General features: G+C 36.6%; 2 protein-coding genes across 3 annotated transcripts in view; one reads left to right on the top strand and one right to left on the bottom strand.

Annotated features, from left to right (window-relative positions):
• Positions 1-26,539, bottom strand: part of GNAT3 (G protein subunit alpha transducin 3) — a 300,648-nt gene that overhangs the window by 120,436 nt on the left and 153,673 nt on the right. For both annotated transcript variants that reach the window (XM_045052313.1, XM_045052312.1), the window contains one exon: positions 23,838-23,910. The gene's annotated coding sequence lies outside the window, so the exon portion shown is untranslated. The remainder of the gene's footprint in view (positions 1-23,837; positions 23,911-26,539) is intronic.
• CD36 (CD36 molecule) overlaps positions 20,352-26,539 on the top strand; it is a 76,757-nt gene continuing 70,569 nt past the window's right edge. Inside the window, exon 1 of the mRNA XM_019825388.3 lies at positions 20,352-20,379. The gene's annotated coding sequence lies outside the window, so the exon portion shown is untranslated. The remainder of the gene's footprint in view (positions 20,380-26,539) is intronic.

Consider the following 26,539-nt stretch of genomic DNA (forward strand, 5'->3'; position numbering starts at 1 on the left):
TGGCATGGCTCCAAGATGTCAGGTGGGTGACTTCTATCCTCAGAGTCTGATCAACTCCCCCTTTAATGATTCTTTATCACCTTGGTAACACATCAGTCTCTCAATGAAACCAGCAACATTTTGTCATAGAGATCTTAAAAATAATTTGTCCAATTTCCATAGAAAGCCTTCAGTGTGACAGGCCCTGAGCCAAACAAGGGGCAACTCACTAATACTGAGTTGTTACTGGCAAATAACTGAGCCAAACTTCCAAGGGCATTTATATGATAATGCAACAAAGGCAGTGGAATAAAGTTCTCATTTTGGGTATCATGAAGAAAAGTAGAGGTAACATTCTTAGACTCAATGATTTACGTTATCTCTTTGGTCCTATAGATTTCTAAATTTCTATTATAGCAAAACGAACCCGATCAGTTTCTTCTGTCTTGTAAACTGCCTTGCAGGCAATACAAAATTTCACTATTGCTTTTATCTACTGACCCCCAACCTTAGTCTTTGCAATTCTAATCTAATCTCTGATTATGCTTTCAACTTTCAATATTTACATGTCCATTCATTTTTCATGTGTCCTCCATAATTCCCTTCCCTTCATCAAGGCCTTTTGGGCAAAATATATCAAAGTGATCTGCTGTCCAAATAGCAAAATGTTGATAAACGCTGAAGCTGGGGAATGATCCTGTAAGGTCATTCATTATACCTTTATTTATACTTTTTAATTTTTTTTTAAGTTTGTTCATTTATTTTGAGGGAGAGAGAGAGAGAGAAAGAGGCAGGGACAGAGAGAATCTCAACCAGGCTCCGCAGGACTTGATCTCATGAACCGTGAGATCATGACCTGGGTTGAAATCAAGAGTCAGATTCTTAACTGACTAAGCCACCCACATGGCTCTATTACAAATTTTACAGAAAAAAGTTTATAGGAAGACTCACAGACTTAAATGTGCTTCTTCTATCCATTAAAGAACATACATATGTCCATTAAAATACATAAGTATTTTCTGTATTAATTTCATGTGGAATCAAGTCTTTGTATGAAAGTCTGTGGGTCTCCCATGGTTTCTAAGTTTCCTTGATGAGGTGATGTCCATGTAAATCTTGATCAAGAGTTAGGCCTTGAAATCCCAACTGTTAATTCACCATTTCTATGTGGGAGTTATTCTTGTTAAATTTAAAATTCCACAAGTCTGTGAGTCTTTTTGTAACACATCACTAATGTTAGGGACCAGATGTTTCCTTTAGATCACATTAGGGTTTGTTATTGGTTTCTCTTTTTTTTTTTCTCTTATGATACATATGTAGCAATATGCACAATGAAGGCAGTTGTTTGAGGAACATTACAGTGTAGAGTCCTTCAGGTGGAAGCTTGAAATAGTTTCTCAGTGACAAGGAAGGGAAATGTGACAAGGGGAAAATGTGGAAAGGAAAAAAAAATAATAAGAGGAACAAGCACAATGTATATACCAGATGAGGCTAAGGAAAAAAATAGATAACAATCTCTAACTTGTTTAACTACTGTGATCTTAATGTGGAAAAAAAAAAGGAGAAATGTTCCAATTTGCATTGTTAGTTTAATATTGAGAAAAACTTTTAATAACTGTCTTTTAGGATGTGAATATATCTCCATGGTTTGATATTCTCACTGTATCAGTAAATTTTCCATTATGCATCATTTAATGGGAAAAACAAAAATACTGATGTTACTCACTGTGCTTCTTTTGATGTAACTTTTGCTCCCTATGATCAAGTAGAAAATATGTACCAGCAAAGGGCATTCAGGATTGTCATGGCTATTATAAAATTCAAGTTAATTGAATGGTTTTATCAATATATCATTTTTTGCTGACTTTTACAAGTGATAAAATTAAGATTTAGAGCCGTTAAGTGACCTGTGATCACATGTGTTGTAAGTGGGAGAATCACCATCCCAGATCTCCTCGTTCAGAATTGTTTAATTTTCAAGGACTCCCATTATATGAACAGCTCATTTTTTCCCTTTGATACTAAAAAAAATAGCATTTAAAAATATATTTTGAGGGTTTTTTCAGCTTTTCAAGTCTTCCACATAAAATTTAAATGAGTCTCAACAAATTGTCATTTAATTTTCAAACACTGAATTGTTGAGTCCTAACTCTCATTGCAAGTGGTTACAAGTTTTGCCTGATAAACATTATTTCTCGAGATCTCATTATATTTGGAAACAGGATATTTCCAAAGGAAAGAAATGGCAAGGCTGCATCTTTTTTTAATATTTTAAACAACTGCTGTATTTTAGGGATGAAGGCCAGCTTCTTCAAAGTCTCATGAAAAATCATGATGAGGAATCACATGTGACTAGGGAAAAACAGGCACTAAATTTTGTTTGTATGCATGCCAATTCGCAGCCCAGAAAGGAACTGGTTGGTTTATTTTGCTATCTAGTAACTTTATGTATAAGCATATATACAGAATGTAAATAAATTCTGAAAATACCTTTAAATATTCAAATGTCTGTTTTAAAATGCATTCTAATAGGTGATGTGTGAATTCAAGAGGCCTAGATAGACTTCATTTTAAATTCCAAACTGTTAAACACAGGCTGGTCATTTGGGACATCATCTGAGAAGATTGATTTTTTTCAAGGGTCGAGACCTCAGTGAAAATACCCCACTCAAAAACTGAGAAACCCTAAATGCAGATGAAATGAGCCTAAGCAAAGTCAGTAAGATAAGGCTGAGATCTACGTTCCTGGCCAAGAACCTAGGCACACCATGGTCGGTGGTGAGGCTTGAGGATAAACTCAGAGAGCAGTTTCAGAGCTGGGTGTGAGAGTTAGGAACATCATGAATACAGACTGGAAGTGAGCAGGCAGGTCTGAGTTTCATAGGCTGTGTGAGCTGAGCAGTAGAGTTCAGATACAGCGATGCAGACGAATTTCTCACAGATTCTGAATGGAAACCTATGTCGGTAAATAGATAAAATGACGGGAAAAATTTCTTACCTTCCCCCTGGGCTTTACCTCTGCTGTCAATGAGGGCCTCACACTATGAACCCCACGGCCGCGCACCCACACAGCCGCTAGGATATTTAAACTGGGAGTCAAGGAAAGAAGTTCTGTGATTACATGCGGTGATCAGTGTATTGGCATCTGCCTATTCTATTGGCACGTGTGTGAAACATACCTGAAGCACATCACTTAACAATGTATAATTTCTACAATCTTCCTTCATTGCAAAATTCATGGCAGGCACCCCGTTGAGTGTGTTTGTCACTCCCTGTGGCTGCTCTTGAAATATTTACGGGAACATTAAAGAAAAAATATCCTCTATCACGATAGGTATGGGATAATGAATACAATTGTTGAATTTTATATTGTACACATGAAAATAAGATAGCACTGTATGTTAACGCTACAGGAATTAAAATTTTAAATGTAAATATGAATATATAAATAAATAAATAAATAAATAAATAAATAAGCAAACAAACAAACATACATACATATATACACTCTCAGGTTCCACAATCTCAGAACAAAATGTCACCCGTGGATAGGTTGCAGGGATCCAAGGTTAAAAACCATGGTAGTGACTCATATCAAATACACTGCTGAATGAGCAGTCATAGAAATGAATACATTAACAGTACTGGTGGGATCAGTAAAAAGAAAGTTTCCACGATTGCACAGATAGGGCAAATCTATATACTATTTTCAGACCTTTGACCTTTGCTCAGATATGACCCAGCTAGTTTTCTATGCCTTGGCCTTTGTATTTTATCTGACCCTTTACTGCTAATAGACATGAAACAAATCGACAGCCTTTTCTTAAAATTTCCCATTTAAGTTTGTGCCCTTTTTTTCCCTTAGGTTTTTTTTTAAATTTATTTTAAAATTTACATCCAAGTTCTATAATGATTTCAGGAGTAGATTCCAGTAATTCATCCCCTGTGTATAATACCCAATGCTCATTCCAACAAGTGTCCTCCCTAATGCCCCTTACCCATTTAGCCCATCCCCCCACCCACAACCCCTCCAGAAAAAAACTTCAGTTTGTTCTCTGTATTTAATAGTCTCTTATGTTTTGTTTTTATGTTATTTTTGCTTCCCTTCCCTTATGTTCATCTGTTTTGTATCTTAAATTCCTCCTATGGTTGAAGTCATATGATATTTGTCTTTCTCTGACTAATTTCACTTAGCATAATACACTCTATTCCATCCACGTAGTTGCAAATGGCAAGATTTCATTCTTTTTTTAAAAATTTGTTAATGTTTATTCATTTTTGAGAGAGAGAGCAGAGACAGAGCATGAGCGGGGGAGGGGCAGAAAAAGAGGGAGACACAGAATGTGAAGCAGGCTCCAGGCTCTGAACTGTCAGCACAGAACCCGACGCAGGGCTCAAACTCATGGACCACGAGATCATGACCTGAGACGAAGTCAGATGCTCAACTGACTGAGCTACCCACACGCCCTGAGATTTCATTCTTTTTGATTGCTGAGTAATACTCCATTGTGTGTGTGTGTGTGTGTGTGTGTGTGTGTGTGTGTGTGTGTGCACGCGCCCCACATCTTTTTTATCCATTCATCCATCCAATGGACATTTGGTCTTCTTCCATACTTTGGCTATTGTCAATAGCATTGCTATAAACATTAGGGTGCATGTGCCTATTTGAAACAGCACACCTGTATCCCTTGGATAAATACCTAGTAGTAAGTTTGTGCACTTTTAAATAGGATTTGAAGTAGCCTATATTAAGGCACAATGATCACTGCTTCATTATGCCATTTTAACCACCATTAGTGATCAGAGACAATAGTATGCTTTGAATACTGTGTATAATTTAGTCAATCTGCTTATCGGTGCTTGAAAAGGCAAAAACAAAACATATAGCTGCTAGAGACAAGTAAACTAAAAACTCCAATCAACGATAAAAATTATGGCGTGAAATGAAGACTAGAAAGCTGCTATTAGTGTTGTGTATTTTGAATGTATTCATAACTACAAATGAAAAGGCCAAGGTTAAAATCAGTTAACCAGTTAACATAGCTTACTTCTTGCAGGAATCTATGACAACAGTGTCTAAATAAATAATAAAGTATGATCAGCAAACATACAGGTTTTCTTTATAATCTTGTAACAGAGACTATTGTAACACATTATGTAACTACAAAATTATTATTTGAACTTTCATACAAAAATATAAAAAAACATCTTGTTACATAATATTATTATTAAGTCTTTAGGCTTTATGCCAAAAGTGTTACAAGTTTGATAAATAGGAAATCTCTTTTCCTTGTACCTTTATTGTTACAACTGATGTCTGGCTACATGTTGACTATATAGATAACAATCAAATCATGGGCATGACCAGTAATTATGATCTTAACTTGGTACAGAGATGTTGTGGGTTTGGTTCCAGGCCACCACACCAGCTAATATCACAATAAAGTGAGTCAAATGAATTTTTTTTACTTCTAGTGCCTATGAAAGGTATGTTCACATATACTATAGTTTATTAAGAGTGCAATAGCATTACATCTAAAAAACCCCAATGTACATGCTTTAATTTAAAATGCTTTATGGCTAAAAAAACGTTAACTATCATCTGAGGTTTCAGCAAGTAGTACCCTTTTTGCTGGTGGAGGTTTTTGTCTCGATGTTGACGGCTTCTGACTGATCAGGGTGGTGGTCGTTGATGAAGGGGGTGACTATGGCAATTTCCTAAAATAAGACTATGAAGTTTGTTGCATTGTTTTACTCTTCCTTTCATGAATGATTTCTCTGTAGCATGTGACGCTGTGTGATAGCATTTGACATTTGACTTACAGAATTTCTTTCAGTCCTCTCAAACCCTGCCACTGGTTTATCCACTAAGTTTCTGTAATATTCTAACTCCTCTGTGGTCATTTTAATAATCTTTATAGCATTTTCACCAGGAGTAGATCCCATCTCAAGAGACCACTTTCTTTCCTCATACATGAGAAGCAGCTCCTCATCTGTTCAACTTTTATCATGAGATCACAGCCATTCAGTCACATCTTCAGGCTCCATTTCTAGTTCTCATGCTATTTGCACCCCATCTGTAGTTACTTTTTCCACTGAAATCTTGACCCCTCAAAGTCATGTATGAGGGTTGGAGTCAATTTCTTTCCAAATTTCTGTTGAAGTTGATATTTTGGTCTCTTCCCATGAATCATAAATATTCTTCATGGCATCTAGAATGGTGAATTCTGTCTAGAAGGTTCTCAATTTATCTTGCCCAGATCCATCAAGAAATCACTATTTACAGCAGCCATAGCTTTACAAAGTATATTTCTTCAATAAGACTTGAATGTCAAGATTGCTCACCAATCTTTGGACTGCAGAATGGATATTGTGTTAGCAGGCATGAAAACAACATTAATCTCCTTGTCCACCTTCATCAGCGCTCTTGTCAAAGAACAGTAGTATTTTGAAAGCAATCTTTTTTTTTTTCCTGAGTAGTAGGTCTCAAGAGTAGGCTGCAAATATTCGGTAAACCATGTAAACAGATGTGCTGTCATCCAGGCTTTGTTGTTCCACTGATAGAGCACAGGAAGAGTACATACAGCATAATGCTTAAAGACCCTAGGATTTTCAGAATGGTCAATGAACATTGGCTTTAACTTAAAGCCACCCACTGCATTAGGCTCTAACAAGAGAGTCAGCCTCCGTCCTTTGAAGCTTTTTAAAGTCTTTTTTAGAGTTTATTTATTTTGAGAGAGAGAGAAAGGGTGAAGGAGGGGAACCGAGAGAAGGAGAGAGAGAGAATCCCAAGCAGGCTCCTCACTGTCAGCACACAGCCCGACACAGGGCTCAAACTCATGAACTGTGAGATCATGACCTGAGCCAAAACCAAGAGTTGGATACTTAAGTGACCTAGCTCCCCAGGTGCCCCTGTCCTTTGAAGCTTTGAAGCCAGGCACTGACTTCTCTCTAGCTATGAAAGTCCTATCTGGCATGTTTTTCTAATATAAGGTTGTTTTGTCTCTCTTAAAGATCTGTTGTTTAGTGTAACAACCTTAATTATTTTAGCTTGATCTTCTGGAAAACATGCTGCAGCTTCAACATCAGCACTTCCTGATTCACCTTTCACTTTTGTTATATGCAGATGGCTTCTTTCCTTACACGTCATAAGCCAACTTCTGCTAGCTTCAAACTTTTCTTCTGCAGCTTCCACAACCTTCATAAAATTAAAGAGAGTTAGAGCATTGCTCTGGATTAGGCTTTGGCTTAAGGGAATGTTATGGTTGGCTGATCTTCTACTCAAGTCACTATAACTTTACATCAGTAGTAAGCTGTTTCATTTTCTTATCCATGTGTTCATGGGATAGCACTTTTAATGTCCTTCAAGACTTTTCCTTTGCATTCACAACTTGGCTGTTTGGTACAAGAGTACTAGCTTTTGGCCTATCTTAACTTTTGATGTGACTTTCTAACCAAGCCTAATCATTCATAGCTTTTGATTTAATGTGAGAAATGGGAGACTTTTTCCTTTTACTTATCACTTACAGGCCATTGTAGGGTGATTGATTGAAATAACTGACATACAATGTTATATTAGTTTCAGGTGTACAGCATAGTAATTTGATAATTCTCTACATTATGCTTACCCTGATAAGTGTGGTCACCATAAAATGTTATTAGAGTATTATTGACTGTATTCCCAATGGTGCACTTTTCCTCTCCAGGACTGATTTGTTTTATGACTGAAAGCTTGTACCTGTTAATCCCTTTCAAGTATTTGACCCATCTCCTACCCACCTCCCCTTTGGAAACCATAAATTGTTCTCTGTATTGAAGATTCTGTTTGGTTTTTGTTGTTTGGTTGTTTCTTAGATTCCACACGTTAATGAAATCATATGGAATTTGTGTTTGTCTGACTTGTTTCACTCAGCATAATTCCCTCTAGATCTGTCTATGTTTTCACAAATGGCAAGATCTCATTCTTTTTTATGGCTAATATTCCATTGTATATGTATACCACAGTTTCTTTATCCACTCATCTATGGATGGACAATTGAGTTGCTTTCATATCTTAGCTACTGTAAACAACGCTTCAGCAAACACAGCGGTGCATATATCTTTTTGAATTAGTGTTTTTATTCTATTTGGGTAAATACCCAGTAGTGGAATTACTGAATCATATGGTATTTCTATTTTTTAATTTTTTGAAGAGCCTCCATACTATTTCCACAGTGGTTGTGTCAATTTACATTTTCACCAACAGTGCACAAGAGTTCCCTTTTCTCCACATCTTCACCAACACTTACTTCTTGTCTTTTTGATACTAGCTATTCTGACTGCTATGAGGTCATATCTCATTGTGACTTTGATTTGCATTTCCCTGATGATTAGTATTTTGAGCATTTTTAATGTATCCGTTGGCCATCTGGATGTCTTTTTTTGGAAAAATGTTTATTCAAATATTCTACCCATTTTTTTGTGTTGAGTTTTGTATGTTATTTATACATTTTGGATGTTAATCCCTTGTCAGATATATCATTTTCAAATATCTTCTTCCATTCAGTAGGTTGTCTTTTTGTGTTGTTGATGGTTTCCTTTGATGTGCAAAGGCTTTTTATTTTGAAGTAGTTCCACTAGTTTATTTTTGCTTTTGTTTCCCTTGCCTAAGGAGACATACCCATAAATATGTTGTTAAGGCTGATGTCCAAGAGATTATTGAGTATTTTTCTTTTAGGACTTTCATGCTTTCAGGTCTCACATTTAGGTCATTAATTCATTTTTAATTTATTTTTGTATATGGTGTAAGAAGAAAGTGGTCCAATTTCATTTTTTTTTTTGTACATAGCTGTCCAGTTTTCTCAACAATATGTATTGAAAAGACTGTCTTTTTCCCATTGTATATTCTTCCCTCCTTTGTTGTAGATAAATTGGCCTTACAAGTATGGGTCTGTTTCTGGGCTCTCTACCCTGTCCTACTGATCGGTCTATTTTTGTACCAGTATCATACTGTTTTGATTACTATAGTTTTGTAATGTATCATGAAATCTGTGATTGTGAGCAGGGTTATTAATTGGCCTAATTTCAATATTATTGTGTCCCAGGGAACAGCGAGGCCCTAAGAGAGGGAGAGAAACCAGAAACAGCTGGTCAATGAAGCAGCCAGAACATAAACATTTATCAGTTAAGTTTGGTGTTTTATATGGTGGTTTGTGACACCCCAAAACAATTACAATAATAACATCAAAGATCACTGGTCACAGATAACCAAGAAAAATATAATAAAGGTGAGGTAAACAGCATTTTCCCTATCTATTCTTCTGAATGTTAATAGTAACAAATTTGGTTGGACTTACTTTGTGATAATAGCATATTAAGTGCAGGAGACAGGATTCCATGAAGGCCCCCAATATTCCTGGTCCTGATATACACACCTTATATGATTTCCTGTCCCTGTGAATATTGTAATTTTCACTCCAGTGATAGTATGTTTTATTGCAAAATTGAAGGGAATGAATCAGAGGGAGGCCTTAAAAAGAGACAGATTTCCAGTGTGAGAGATTCTCTTGCTGTTTTCAAGAAGTAAGCTACTGTGTTGCAAGAGGGCCACATACAGTTAGGATCTGAGGGCAGCCTCTAGGAGCTGAGCACAATCTCTAGCCAATAACAAGCAAGGAAGCATGAGCCTTAGTCCTACAACCACAAGGAACTCATTTTGCCCAACAAACACATGAGAGTAGAAGATGACCCCAAACCTTAACTGAAAATGTAGCCCAACAAAAATCTTGATTTCATCCATGTGACCATCTCAGAAGAGAACTCAACAGCCTCCTGCCCAGACTTTTAAAATACACAACTGTGAGATAACAAATAGGTACTTCTTTAAGCCACTAAGTTTGTGGTAATGTGTTATGAAGCAATAGAGAAATAACTCGTTGAGATTTTTTTGTATTGTCTTGTTTTGTTGTTATTAATTCTCATCATTTCTTGTATTCAAAACAAAACAAAACAAAAACATGAAAGCTATTTCATGAAATATAAATATTCTTTCCTCCACAGAAATTCTTTCATGGACTTAGGGTTCAATTTTCAATTTTAAACATTTTAGTTGTGGGCTAATGTGATAAATAAATATATGACAAATAGTTCATTTAACATGTTAGTAAATATTTCCAGTATGCCTTTTGTGTGCTATGTAGTATTCTAAGCAGCATGGAATATGGCAGTAAGCAAGACAGTGAAAATTCCCTGGCCTCAAGGAGCTTACATTTGCATATGGTGGATCCTAAAAACTTAAAAAATACCAAATAGATATTTTGGAAAATCAGGAAGCATAATAAATGGAATAAAGAGGAGTTGGAAGATACAGTATGATGAGAAATTAGTAGTTCAAACACATTGGCCCTGAGAGAGGTAACATTTGGGCCAAGGGGCTGAATGAAGAAAGGAAGCAGAACCAGCACACAAGTATCTTGGAGAAGAGGGTTTTAAGTAGAGGGAACGGCTGTGGAAGGTCCAGATGTAGTCTGGCATGTTCCAGGAAGGCCTATATGGTTTCACCAAAGTCCATGAAGTGGGACATAGTAAGAGACAGGCATGAAGCAGTGGTCAACATCAAAACCATAGGAGGTCTTTTGTGTTTTGTTTTGAGTAGGCTCCACACCCCATCTGGAACTCAAGCTCATGACCTCAAGATCAAGAGTCGCATAATCTACCAACTAAGCCAGCCAGGAAACCCCCTATGAAGTCTTTTAGATTCTGAATCTTTGAAGATATTTTCTACTTCTCAACCTTTTGTTAGAGCTCTTTGGAGACACTGTCCCTTTTAACGTCTATCTCATAAATGTCTACTTAATTAAATTAACTTACAGTACATGAAGAAGTTTGATGTCTTCTGAAGGACTGTAAGTTTTCTTTTAGGATGAAAGCTGTGACACACATCAGCATTCCCTTGTGAGCCTGGCTGCCAGGAGATACCAAGCTTGACTTGAATGAACTAATTCCTCAGGTTGGCTTTTGGGATAAATCCATCTTTCCTCCTTCACAGTTGCCTTTGTTATTTATTTCTTTCATGTATCCATGGATCTTACGTTGTTTATCGCTTTTAGAAATAGGTACACTGCAAAGGGGGGCGGCAAAACTACCACATTTGCCAGTTAGAGATCTTTCTTTCTAAAACTATGATTTGTATAATACTCATTAAACAACTGGTTAGAATCTAGGGACTATGGCTTAAATTTAAATGAAATAAGCCCTCAAGGTCATCAAAGAGATTAAATATGTATGCTAAGTATGATAAAATAAGATTTAAGTTTACAGGGAAGTAAAGGGTCACATACAATACTATGGGAGGTCAATATAGGAAAAGCTTATGCCAACGGGAATTGATGAAGACATGACAGAGAGGAGAGGCTTTCATTGAATTTTGAAGCAGGACTACTGTGGGCTGCTACATATGGTAATGCTTATTGTACACTGAACAATACTAAGGGGTACCGTTTACACCGTATATGTGATAAATTATATATAAATATAAATATGGTATAAGAAATATTATATATACACATATATATGTGTATATATACACATATATATGTGTATATATTATATATATGTGTATATATTATATATATATGTGTATATATTATATATATGTGTATATATTATATATATACACACATATATATAATATATACACATATATATACATATATATATACATATATATACATATATATGTATTATATATATGTGTATTATATATATACACATATATATATACATATATACATATATATACATATATATACATATATATGTGTATATATATACATATATACACATATATATATACACACACATATATATATATGTATATATATAATATGGCACTTTTCTTGCAGAGTGCAGCGGAGTGTCTTGAAGAAATGGTTCCTTTCATTTGCACAAAGTAACCATATGGGCTAATAGCAGCATTAACAGTAATTTTTAAACATGGGAGTATTCATTAATTCTGATTTAATTTGTCTGGGATGGAAATTGAGCATGTTATGTTTTTTAAGGCTTCCAGTATACACACCATGTTAAAGGATTCATTGATTTTGAAGAGTAACATTTAAGTAGAACATCAAAAATTCTAAAGGAAATACCTGAAGCAGTGGGAAATGCAAGGTGAGAATGCAGAGACCATTTCCCTGAAGGACAGACTTCATGCAGGAATAGAAATGATAGTCGAGAGCCTTCAATGGTGGTCTAAAGAGGTTAAAGTCCATTCTCTGGGCATTGGGTACAATTAATGTTTTATTGTAAATAAATAAGTCATAAAATCTAATTTGTTTTTAGAAGATTAATCTATAAGCAGTAGGAAGGATAAATGAGAGAGGAGTAATTCTGCATGCAAGAAAGTCAATTAGGAGACCGTGGCAATAGTCAAGGGGGGTTGGAATAGAAACCTGACTTGGGTAGAGGCAGTTAAAATAGAACACAGGAGACAAATGGAAGATACATGGTGAAGTTAGAATTGTTAGGAACTGGAAGATGATGGGGTGCATGGGCAGCAGTTTCAGGCTGAGTGACAGGAAGCACAATGATATAAGTGCAGAGACTGGGGGCACAGTCTCAGAGATAGGGACGTGGAGATGTATGTTTAGGGCAGCGGGGTAGAGATGTCCACAGAAATGCAAGAGTATTATATCACTGTGGGTCAATTACAGAACAGTATCTCCCAGCTCAAGATTTGAATCTATGGAGAGAGGAACTCAAATCTGGCTACCTGGAGCACTCTAACCATGAAGCAGGTAACTTAACATTACTAAACTTCCATTTCAACTTGTTAAATGGTATTAGTTTTATCTTCAAAGTTTTTTTTTTAATTACATGACATAATACAGACACCGTGCTAGTATATAGAGAATTCTCAAAATGCTAACTAAACTTACTATTAAGATAGAAGTTTGGGGTAAAAAATAGATTTGGGGATTAACTGGAAAGGTGCTAAATCAAGCTCATAGAGTTGCCAAGGAAGAGAAGATATAGAAGGAAAAGAATAGGGATAGGCCTAGACCTTCTTAGATACCTACATTGAAAATGCAGACAGAGCAAGGGCAATCCAAAAATGGACAGGAAAAGGACAGTTAAGAAACTGGGTATCAGATCTTTACATGAAAAAAAAAATACACAGAAAAAAAAAGAAAAAAGAATCATGTGAACTATGATCTGAAGAGTGGCGGTCTTAATTCCAGAACTTTGTTAGAACCTTCTGACTGACTCAGGATAGTCTTATTTAATCCTCCCATTTCTCTTAAAGAGGATCCCACTACAGTGTACAGTGATTATTAGCTGATTATTATGTGATAACATCAAAACAAAATACTACAAACAGAAAGTGCTACAACATGGAAGTAATAATTATAGCTACCAAGGCTCTGTCTGGTTTTAAAAACCGATGGGACATCTGCTTAGCTGCTAACCATAATTGGCCACCAGCCTGTTGTTTTGTTGTGCTGGAAGAAGGACTTTATGTTCTGTGGATAATATTTGCTCTTGGTCCAGAGGGACCCAAGTTTCCATTAGATTACAAGCTCTACAGACATAGCCACATGTATGCAAGACACTTGCACAGTTTCTCTAGTCACTTTAAATTTCCTTTTAGTACTGGATTCTTTCAGGGGCTTTTTTGGTTCCTCTTCTGTTAGAACTAACAATCCCATGAACTTCTAGTCTCTAAGGTGTCACTTTGTGTCTTGTGACACCTCCTGTCATAGCTTTGGGAAAACTTCCTAGGATAACCTAAACAAACAAAAAAAAGATAGATGATGTTACAATATAACCATTCACTTCTGCTCACATTGTACTTAATTCCACTCATTGATCTCTTCATTTACACTATCTTTAATTCAAGAAATCTTATTTCAGCATTAGCTCTGGGCCAATCACTGAGCTAGATGTATTCTCACGTTATCTGTAGAGTAAGTGTTCATGATAGGGTGCAGAATGATTTTTGGAATAGCTTCAATTTAAAGACTTCCTCAATGAATTATTCTGCCCCTTTCTTCGTACACCACAACTACTACCATCATCAAAATCTGTTGATTATACCTTCCAAATATTTTTTTAAATCTATGTGGATATTTTCCTCCATTTTTCCTACATCCATTTTTGGTCATGTGACCATTCAAGTCAGTAATAACTCTCTAACTAGTTTCCCCACACCCTTTCCTACCTCTCCTCGATCCCAGCAGCCATGATGCTATCAGAATTTGTTTTTTAAATGTAATTGAGATTCAATCATGTATCTCTCTTGAAATTCTTCAAAGTCTTCCCATTGTTCTTGGGGTAAATCCCTGCAAATATCTATGATATCTGGCTCTTTCCTAACCCCTCTGCATCTTCTCCTTTTACTTTTCCCTAATCCTCGCTCATCCAGCCACATTGTCCTTCTTCTTTCCTGTCCATGGCAGGCTGCTCACGGTTGCTGGCTTCTTACCTCTGAATGCTTCCCTAATCTGCTTCTTCTTAAAATTTATACTCACTCTTAGAAATTAGTGTGTGTCTGTATGTATGTGATGTATATCTATATACATTTGAGCTCAGTGATAAATAAAAAGCCAAAGTTTGTGCTCCCAAGTATTGTTTAGTGAAAAAAGTCAGGCATTATTTAAGAAATCCTAATATACAACCATAAACTGAAGTAAACTGGAATAAATTGAGAAGGGATGTCACATTATGATAAGATAAAGCTGAGAGGTCAGAGTAGCTTCCCTGATAAATAACACACACACACACACACACACACACACACACACACAGTTTCTTAAATAATATGTATATATCTGTATATAGATATATATCCATATCTATATATAAACAAATGCTTACAATTTATATACACACATATATATGATCATACATATATATATAATATATAAATATATATGTATATTAGAAAACCTCTCTGTTCAGTTTAGCTTATCACAATGACACTTTCATTATTTATCACAGTTTATGATAATGCATTATGATTTGTTAAACCGTGCTTGTTTTCCTTCACTAAACAATAAGATACTTGAGAGCCCAAAGCTTGGTTCTTAATTAGCCATTTTCCCCCAAAGGAGAAGCACAATCCTGTATACATCAACAAGATTTCAATATATCTTGCTGTTGAATTAACAAATGATTAAATGATAACCAATCCAACTTAAACAGGAAGAATGCTGGGGCTATAATATTTCATGTAAATTCTTGACAAAACTTTTATAATTAATGCAGATGACATTGGAAGGGAGAAAAAAATAAGGCTATGAAATTTAGCAGTAATTTGAAGCTTTTTTTTTTAAAAAAAAAAAGCAAAGAGAACCACTCTGTTAGATTATTTTTAATAGTATAAAGTACGATTGATCCTCATTACTTTTGAATAACAGAGCTAGAATTCTCTCCTAAAGTTAGTTTCAAGAATAAATGGTAAGAAAATCTTTACCCTAAGCTGATGTTCAGAATAAAAGCATCTCACACACATACAGATTTGAGGAGAGCAAGAGAAGTTTACTGTGAAGTCTTTTCATAGCTTTCCTACAGGTAAATGCTCCTTATGGAGAAGGTCTTTGAGTGAAATTATTCATTACATGCTAACATGGGAAAGCAAACCGACAAACAAAACTCTAGTAAGAAGAGTCTGATAATAGAATCAGTTACAAATGAACCCCAAAATGTCTTTCAGATTCTGAAAATACACATTAAGTAAGCTGATAATAATCCAAGGGCGTTTTCCAAATACGTTTTTCCTAAAAACAAGTTAGCAAGGTTAATGTGTTGAAGTGTCTTGAATATTTTCATTGTTTTCAAGTGTGTACGGGGGTTTATGCCAAATTTCCCCAACAAGGCCACAAACTATTCTTTCCCTGTTATGTTACAGAGCCAGGAATTCAAAAACGCTTTACTGTTAACTCTTACACAATGGACAGAAATATGAAATAAGGGACAAATCTTTGATTTAAAATTTGAGTTTCTCTGAAGAGAATTTTTTTCAAGCATATTATTAATTTAAAAGTCCTAAACATACTCAGCATGGCATGCTTAAGGATGAAGTCAGTACTGTTATTAATACTTGATGAAGCCCACTGGATGATGCTGATTGGATAGAGAAGAAAGATATCTGAAAGAATAGCACCCAGAGGCATCAGAGACATATGATTGGGAGTTGTTGAGAGGGAGAGAAAATATGATTACTCTTAATGCCACTGTATTGATGATGCTTTGCATATCTTATTTTGAGATGAACTGCTTGTTTGGAGAAAATATTTTCACAAAGAAATGGGAAATTCCATAATAACATCTTGCGGGGAACAGTATCAACAGCTGTTAACAGCTGCTATTAACAGCAGGATTATGGGTTCAACTTTAATGCCTTAAAGTTCTGCCATGCAGCATGCAACCAAAATCAGAAGAGGTTTTGGTTTTGTCTGATTTAAAAATTTAGGTTCATGATTTGTTCATTATAGCCACTCTGACTGGTGTGAGGTGATACCTCAGTGTGGTTTTGATTTGTATTTCCCTGATGAGGAGGAACATTGAGCATCTTTTCTTGTGCCTGGATGTCTTCTTTAGAGAAGTGTCTATTCATGTCTTCTGCCCATTTCTTCACTGGATTATTTGTTTTTTGGGTATGGAGTTTGGTGAGTTCTTTATAGATTCTGGATATTAGCCCTTTGTCTGATATGTCATTTGCAAATATCTTTTCCCATTCTGTTGGTCGCCTTTTAGTTTTGTTGACTGTTTCCTTTGCAGTGCAGAAGCTTTTTATCTTCATGAGGTTCTAATAGTTCATTTTTGCTTTTAATTCCCTTGCCTTTGGAGATGTGTCAAGTAAGAAGTTGCTGTGGCTTAGGTCAGAGAGGTGTTTTCCTGCTTTCTCCTCTAAGGTTTTGATGGTTTCCTGTCTCACATTCAGGTTCTTTATCCATCTTGGGTTATTTTTGTGATTGGTGTAAGAAAGTGGTCTAATTTCATTCTTCTGCATGTTGCTGTCCAGTTCTCCCAGCACTGTTTGTTAAAGAGACTGTCTTTTTTCCATTGGATATTCTTTCCTCTTTGTCAAAGATTAGTTGGCCATACTTTTGTGGGTCCAATTCTGGAGACTATAGATACTGGAGAGGATGTGGAGAAACGGGAACCCTCTTGCACTGTTGGATGGAATGTAAACTGGTGCAGCAACTCTGGAAAACAGTGTCAGGTTCCCCCCAAAGTTAAGAATACAACTACCCTATGACCCAGCAATAGCACTGCTAGGAATTCACCCAAGGGATACAGGAGTGCTGATGCATAGGGGCACTTGTACCCCAATGTTTATAGCAGCACTCTCAACAATAGCAAAATTATGGAAAGAGCCTAAATGTCCATCAGCTGATGAATGGATAAAGAAATTGTGGTTTATATACACAATGGATTACTACTTGGCAATGAGAAAGAATGAAATATGGCCTTTTGTAGCAACGTGGATGGAACTGGAGAGTGTTATGCTAAGTGAAATAACTCATACAGAGAAAGACCAATACCATATGTTTTCACTTTTATGTGGATCCTGAGAAACTTAACAGAAACCCATGGGGGAGGGGAAGAAAAAAAAATTCAGAGGGAGGGAGCCAAACCATAAGAGACTCTTAAAAACTGAGAATAAACTGAGTGTTGATGGGGGGTGGGAGGGAGGGGAAAGTGGGTGATGCGCATTGAGGAGGGCACCTGTTGGGAAGAGCACTGGGTGTTGTATGGAAACCAATTTGACAATAAATTTCATATTAGAAAAACAAAAATAAAAACATAAATAAAAATTTTGGTTCATCCACACTTGAAAAGCAACTGATTTGGGAGGAAAAGAAAGTCTTGGTTTTGACATTCTGTGACGAAATGTTTAATTTTGAAGATAGTTGGTTAAGAAAATTCTTGATAATTCTCTGGATGAAGGGGTCAGAGATCTTGTCCTTCTTCATTATCCCAGAGCCAGAGTCATTTTTTTTTTTAGTTCACTCCACCACTATTCCTTCCTTTCCCTCACCACTACTCGTAAGTTGGTGTCTAGCAGGGAGTGAACAATTGAATGACAATGAATATATAATTCATAGAAAGGAAACTCAGACTTTCTTATTATTTATAGGACATAATCCATATTTCAAGATGATGGTGCTTAGAATGTTGAAGGCATTCCGATATTCATTGTGATTCGTAGAAAATATGTGTGATCCTGAGTTCACTGATTTGTCTTCTCAGTTCTTTGATAAGATATTTTATTAATAAGCTTTTAGTTTCATGGAAAAAATGCTTTGCACACATAGAACAATACTTTTTTTCAATGAACAGGGTCACATTTTATGATAGTTGAGAACGTGACCCCCTCACTTTCTCATGCAAAATTTCCCTGGTATTGGCTACCTGACCTTACCAGCTGACTCTGCCACATGGATATCCCTCCTCTATGCTGTTCATCCAATCTCTAACTGCCAGACATGCTATTATGGCTGAGAAATGGCCATCAGCTCTGGAAGGTCAAACTCTGCTTACACAAAATCAAGAGGACATGGGGCATCTGGGTGGCTCAGTCAGTTAAGCATCCAACTCTTGATTTCAGGTCATGAACTCATGGTTTCATGGGTTCAAGCCCAGCTTTGGGCTCCACACTCTCAGTGTGGAGCCTATTTAGGATTCTCTGTCTCCTTCCCCCTACCCTCTCCTGCTCTCTCTCGCTCTCTCAAAAATAAACTTAAAAAAATTAATGAGGACGAGTTGTCAAAAAAGAGAAATGCAAGAGATGAGAAATATTTCTGGCTAGAGTCATGCCTTACAGATCTATATTTTTCTTGTGCTGGAAACATAATGCTTCTGGGGATTTTCTGGTGTCATAGCAATACTCCACAGGGAACATTTCTGTATTTTCCCTAACTTTGTCTTAAATAAAGAAAGAAGCCTTGGAATTACTCACAGGATGGGTAATCTGATACAGATAAAGTATGGATGACACTCATTTTTAACCTGAAACTGTATTGTATGATGGGAAAACAATGTACTTTCAGTCAAAATACTATGAGTTAGACTCTTATATGAACCACTTATTAGCAGCCATTGTCAAAATCTACCATTTAAGTTCTAGTTTTCTATTCAGTAAAATGGAACATAAAAATATTAACTTGATTTGAAAGGATACTTTTGGATTAGGAAAAGAGAATGAAATGATATGATATCTACTTAGCAAAGTGCCAAGAACATGGACAGTTCTCAATACATGGGGCCTATTATTAAAATACAAAAACACTAGTTTTGGTAAATTGAAAAAAGAATCATTCTCCCTTCTGGGATGGTCGGTACGACTAGTTACAGATCAGCTTCATTTAGAAAGTGGTAACCCAAAATCCATTATTTTTCTTTAATGCCGTTCAGTAAAACATACTATTGGTTAAAACATTTAATACCTCAAAATCTCAGGGGAGCAGTATGGCTTTCCTAGTTCCTCTGTTCGATTTGTTCAAATATAGAATTAGAGATCCTTAAATTATGAGTCCCAGAGAGTGATTTATTGTTAGAAATCTTGCCATTATATCTTCAGAGTAAGAATTTTAATCATAGCTTCTAAGGCTGAAGGTAACTTCATTTATATGTTTACAAAGACTACTAAGCAAAATTCAATTTAAATTAGCTACATTATACAACTATAACAAAAGTTTAACTTAAACCAAAGCACCTGGCAATGGATGACACTTTCTGGCTCCATAATTGAGGCAAACAATAAAAGGACCAAATCACTACCTGCAGGATATAGGAGAAAAGATACTAGAAAGTTTACCAAATAGATGCTCACATTTAAGGACTCACCTGCCAAAGATCCTTTAAAAAAATAAACAACTGAGAAAATAATTCTTAATGTTCACTGTTATGTTTCTTTTATACTTCACCAGGAAAGGAGAATTTGAGCCTGTCTCTATACTATCCCACAGATGGTAATTATGGAGAGAAGCTAATTGATTATTAATGATTATTTGAATGCTCATGTTTCATAAGCACTGAAGCTATTTTTTAAGGGGTATAACAGGTTTTAACAGGAAAAGGATTAATGGTTTTATTTTCCTCAACTGAGGCACAAAATGAATGAGATTTTTCAAGCTAACGTTCCTTCCGTCTGGCTCAGGTGTCTGGGATCTATATTTATCTTGTGTCAGGCATGCGCCTGAAGTGCTGGAAGGCTCAGGCTGTCAATGGCTTTCAGATGTCAGGATAACCTTAAAGACAGATGAATGGCCAAGACCCCGTGCCTCATTTTTGAGTTCTCAGCTGCTGCGCTGTGGAAATCATGTGTTTATTTTCTGCGTCTCCTCCTACCACAGTCTCTCTGAAGCTGACTTCAGATCCTACATCGAGACAAGCCAGCTCCCCTAGAAGTTGGTGAGCAAAATCACTTTTGTTTAGGGGTCTGAATGTTAAGGTCTTTGTTGTTGATGGGTTATCATCGGGCAGGTATTAATAATTATTATTTTTAGCTGTTTAGGAAGATAAATATTATCTGTTGGAATAATTTCATCTATGATGCTTCTTTTAACATTTGTAAGCTTTCAATGAAATAGATGAATAGACTCTTGACACTTAAATTTAACATTTCCACTAGTGTCTAAATTCATCCTATGAAATTCCCATTTGCACATTTTCCTGGCTTTTATTTCGAAAGTATCAGAAAATGTAGAATTCTTATCAAAAGTATAATATTACTGACAATCTTATTCCCTCAGATTCTCTAAGTTGATATGGCTTGTCCTTATCTAGACTGAGTTCTTATTTAAATTGCTATTTGCCTTCTTATAGCATTTTTAAAATACCCTTTTGAAAAGGACACTGTAAAGCCCAATTATATTTTTCTCTTCCAAATTGGAAAAACTTTATTTTAACTGAGACTAGAAGTTGAAGGATCTTTGTTCATGATATTCTGAAAATATTTTTTGGCACATTGTCATGACTAACAAGTATATTTAAGAACTAATTTAACATACCCAATCCTCTAAACAAACTGACTCTTAGAAGGAAAGAAGAAAATAATCTTTCCATATAGAAACATATTGATCATTAGTGGTCATACAAACTGTAGTGATTGTGGGCACTGGATATCTTATTTCGGAGGGAGGGGGTTTTGTCACATAGCAGAACTTTGTTACACGGTGTGTTTCATAGTATGGCTATATAAGGCCAGAAAACACTGCAAAGAATGATAGAGGAGTAACTTATGCAGAAAGGAAACTTAGCGACATACTCATTTAGAGACAAAACCAGATGCTGATTGAAATCAGTAACCTGTGACTCCCCAAGTTATTTTGCAAAGTCTCGAAATGAACTGGGTAGAATTCTTTACCTTTTAAAGAAGATCATTTCCTTGTATTCTTTGAAGAAATGGTTGTTTGAAGCTGTGCTGAATTCTGGGGAAAGCATTCTGCACTGATACTTACAAAAGTGTCAACTTCCTGTTCCCTTCCTGTGTGAGAGCCCAGAACTCAGATGGGATGCGGATCAGGTGAAAAGGAAAAGGCAGCCTGTGTTTTTCTCAGGTATACCTGACTAAATAATGAAAGTGGGATTTGTGAGGCAATACATGAGACTCCTGTAATCTTGGCAAGGGAAGGAGAAATATTTTCAAATGATGTACAACACAAACACTAATTATTTGCAATCAGATCCCTTTGTAAAAGACAATGACAACTTTGCAGCTAACTGTTCTGAGAGTTTAAGGAAGAAAGCAAACAACTGAGGATAATAAAACAATTGTCACCTGGGAAAAGGTAAGCTCTTGAACTCAGAAGAATCATTGTCAGGCAAAAAAAAAAGGAAACAAACAAAAAAAATCTTTCCAGTGGCTAACAAATCAGTGGCAAAGACCATGTAAGACTGCAGAGTAGGCCAATCAAATGGAAAAATACGTTTTGTTTTGTTTTTTTAGAGTGGAGAAATACATAATAATCTACTGATGTTAATGTGACTGGCTAATTTTGCTTTTGGCACCGACTGCTAATTAAGATTACTCATTAAGGAATTTAATCTTCTTAGTTTTTGTTAGCTAAATTTCACAGATTTCTGAAATTAAAAAAAATGCTTTAAAATGTATGAAGAGGGAAAATTTTTTTTTATTGGTTGTTTTCTTTTAAAATTTTTTTAACGTTTATTTATTTTTGAGACAGAGAGAATCAGAGCATGAACGGGGGAGGGGCAGACAGAGAGGGAGACACAGAATCCGAAGCAGGCTCCAGGATCTGAGCTGTCAGCACAGAGCCCCACACAGGGCTCGAACTCACAGACTGTGAGATCATGACCTGAGCCCAAGTCTGACGCTTAACCGACTGAGCCACCCAGGCACCCCATGGTTGGTTGTTTTTTATTGCTCTTCTGATGAAAACTGCAAAGCGCATCACCGCTTTACTATAGCTTCAGTACAGCTTCAAAGGAGTGGTGGGCAGTGAGGAACGGGGAGCTATCGCAGGTGGAGGAGGGACACTGTGTTTTTATCAGGGTCCTGGAATCCTAAATAATTCCAGGTTAAGAGTGATTCTTCCATGACAAACAATGAACTGTTGTTCATCAGGAAAATGAAACTGTCTAAAACTAGCACAAGTGCACAGAGAATATAAAAAGAAACCTAGTTTAGTAAATAATTAGTCTTACTGTTTGCTGTGTTGTATCAAAGGGCAGAAATTGACTAAGACACTAAACTTTTACAAAAGGCTTTGAGTATGCCACTGGCTCCCCAGTGAACTTCCCAGCCATTTCTTTTTGAAGATTGGTAAGATGGATTTTGTTTTGTGTCTTCTGACAAATTTAGCTGTGTGGAAAATGATTAACACTTTTAAGTTGTTTGTTGGTATGCTGTTGTGTAAAATGTTTTGAAATATACCTAGAGACCTTTGTCACACAAACACTGTCATCTCACAGAGGAAATGACAGAAGGTTGGCAAGCATTATTGAGGGGCATAGCAGACAGCTTGGCTCCATTCACCAAGGACTCCAGAGTGCCCCCAAATAGAAAAGCATTGTTTTTCCTTGAATGCTTGTGAAGTTTACAAGTGGAATAAGAACAGCGCTTTAAAAAGAACTACTAGTTTCATCTCTTAATTTTGCTTCCCTCATTAAATCTTCCAAATATAAATGTTACATTTCTCCCATGTTAATTTTTAGGAAATTGGAAAGGATATTAGTATTCATGTCATAGTTTTAAAAATTAAGAACACAATGCAATAGAAATGCAGGCAGAGGCTCATTTTGCTCTATTCTGGAATTTCATTATTACTCTTTGAAATGTAATAGGAGCCAGGGTAGAGTGTCCTTCTTGTATCTCAATCCAGGAAGCTTTAGACATGAAATAATAAAAGTTAGTTTATTCACTACAGTGGTCCCATAGTATGGACCCTAAGCACAAGATCTTTTTAGAGAAGGCATAAATTTGTAGTAAGTGAGCAGGATCTTTTCAACAAATATTCTTGCCTTAAGAGCGAACCCTAAAACAGCAAACCTATTTTGAATACGTGATGGAGTCAACTATCTTTCAGAGTCACTTATTCATTGATGCGTTTGTTAAAATACATACGGATGAGCATTCACTGTGTGTAGGACAGTGTTGTAGGCTCTAGAGAACATTATTAACAGTTTTTTGCTGGATGTTTATAAGGATCCAGGATCTTTTTACAGGTGGTTGTTCTAAATTTTGTTTATAGGGAATGAAATCTTTCGATGAAAGTTAAAAAAAAATGTTAGTAAATGATAAAGATGTAGGATGATTTTGTGGACATTTTCCCCACCATGCACACAAGCAAACCACTTAATGAACCATCCATCTCCTGAAGAAGATAGGCTGAATAGGTGACTGTTACCTTTACAGAATTAGAAGGAAGATGATGGGCACAGTTGCCTCCTCTGCCTGCTCTCAGCTTCTTGCCATTGCCCCTACAAATGAAAAAGGCATATTTAAAATGCTGAGTAACTTACATGAAGCACATGGAAACCCCTTCCGAATACACTAACATAACTGAGTGTGCACCCTAAGCTTTAATAGCCTATTTAATAGGGTTTAATAGCTCTTAAGGGTTACTTTTTGTTGAAATAATCAATATGAAATGGGGAACAGGCACAAATCCAAATTTTAGCTCAGTCTCTTGGAGGGGAAGTGGGGAAGACCTCTAGTTTTTATAGAAACCTCTCATCTCTAGGAGCCTCATGCTTCTAAGAGCTGCTTGGTCAAAAGTTAGATCTAAGCAGACACGTGGAGGGGCAATTACAGTGCAGGAGGACACATGCTGTGATAAGGGTATGCACAGTGATCAGGGCACTGGGTACAGACCTTTGCTATTCCCTAGAGACAGCTCTTGGGCTGGGCTATAAACTTCAGGGAGGCAGGGGTCATTTGTCAACCGGGTATCATCAACATTGCCCAGTGCCTGACACGTAGTAAGCACTCAATAGCTAGATTTTATTCATCTATTCAAAATTATGTCTAAATCTTTTCTAACTCCAATGTTCACCTTTCACTGATTATCTCTAAGCGGGTCAAGTCCATGGACCTCATTTATTTCACCTAATACCACTGATTTCTTAGTCTTCTTCCTCCACCCTCCACACCTTCCCCCCACAGTCTGCATGCAAAACTTAGATGTGCTTGCTTCTGCATTCAGCCTCAGAGATGTCTTTACTCTGTGTGCCAAGTTTTGGATAAAGCTAGAGAAAAACAGCACTGTCAGTTCTACTCAGGGTCCACTGGCCATCTTCAAGATTTTCTAACCTGGCTCCAGGTACAAGTTATGATTTCTCTTCTCACACTTTATGAGAAATCACAACATGCATAATAGTTGTTTGCCAGTCTAGTCACACAGAACCCCAAAACCTTCCCTGGGGTTGGAAGCTGTGGCCAGCTAGTGGTAGAGGGGTGGTAATCATCTGTTGTCTTCCTCAGCGCCTTGGTCAGTGTTCCTCTGTGACTTTACTGAGAGCATCTTGCAAGTTTCTTCCTTCAGTCTTCCAAACCTCTGTGTATTGCGTCTGTATTCTGCACTCCTATTATGATAACTGAGTAACATTTTACGTTTTACCAAATGAAGTCAGGAAACAATAGGATTAGGCAAGGAAAAAAGTAAATCTTGCTATGAAGAGGCATACTGCAGGAAGCTTACTATAATTGTGCCCATTATCTTCTCTACCCCATTAATATTCCTCTTAAGGAATAAAGGTGCCATTTTGTTTTCTCTCTAAAATCTCCCACACAGAACTTCTGTACATAGTAACGGCAAGAACATTTCTGAAGCTGAAATCCTCTAAAATAAATAAAAGCAATTGAAACTAACTGAATGGTCTTTTGTGAAAAGAAAACTACTTACTAATTATTTACCATGGCAAAGCAACAGCTATGAAGCTTGGCTTTTTTCTGAGGTTTAAAGCTGGAAGTTGACTTTCGGTGGCTCTCCCGATGTTTACATTTGTTCACAGCAAAAACTGCAAACATTAGAAGTCGGAATAGTTCTTAACATACTCGCCAACCAAGATCCGCTAATTTTATAAGTGAGAACCCCAAAGCCCATAGACATTAAATGAGTTTTATGCGCTTCCCTAGGCATTGGATTGGCAGTCCCCCTGTTTGCAGTTTTTCTAGGGTCCCCTTCCCCGCCAATATCTGTTAGGTGACCTCATCAACTTTTACAGTTTCACCAATAGTCTATATTTTGCAGAGAACCCAAATCTACATCTCTTGGCCCCAGTGCCTGCTAGTCAAGGTCCCAGTGTGGATGCTTTGTGTCTTATGTCAAAAGTATCTGACCCCTTTAAAAACATAATCTGGTTTTGTGTTTCACGATACGCATTTTATGTTCAAAATTAAACTGTAATCAGCCCCAAGATAGGTGTGACATCATACTTGAATTTATCCTGGTGTTTAGTAAAATATATGTACATCCATATACTCTGCAAATACTTTTCAAACAAATGGATAGGTTAAATAGTTAAGTATATCCTGCCAGTGAAACCAGAGATTATAACCACTCTGATAATAATTATATGAAATGGTTAGTATTTAATGAGAGGCACTGTAAACATTGGCTGAAGCACCCTCTCTGTAGTCAGACTGAAGAGGTTTGAAATTTGGATCGGTCACTTCCCAGCTCCGTGGCCTTGGGCAAGATGGTAAACCTCTCTGTGCCTTTGATTAATCTGTAATATAGGGATTATAAAAGTACTTGCTTCATAGGGCAGTTGTTTAAAGTAAGCGAGTGACTGTATGCAAGATACTTACTCAAGTGTCTTCCTTGTACATGATAAGTGCTTAGAAGGGTTAACTATTATTTAATTGTCAAAATAATTAAAACATGTCTAATGTTATCCTCATTTTAAGAATGAGTAAACGGGTACCTGGGTGGCTAATTTGGTTAAGGATCCGATTTCAGCTCAGGTCATGATCTTGTGGTTCACAAGTTCGAGCCCTGCATCAGGCTCTGTGCGGACAGCTCAGAGCTTGGAGCCTGCTTCGGATTCTGTGTCTCCCTCTTTCTCTGCCCCTCTCTCTCCCTCCGTTCCTCCCTCCCTCTCTCTC

The sequence above is a fragment of the Felis catus genome, chromosome A2, assembly GCF_018350175.1.
Source record: "Felis catus isolate Fca126 chromosome A2, F.catus_Fca126_mat1.0, whole genome shotgun sequence".
NCBI lineage: Eukaryota > Metazoa > Chordata > Mammalia > Carnivora > Felidae > Felis > Felis catus.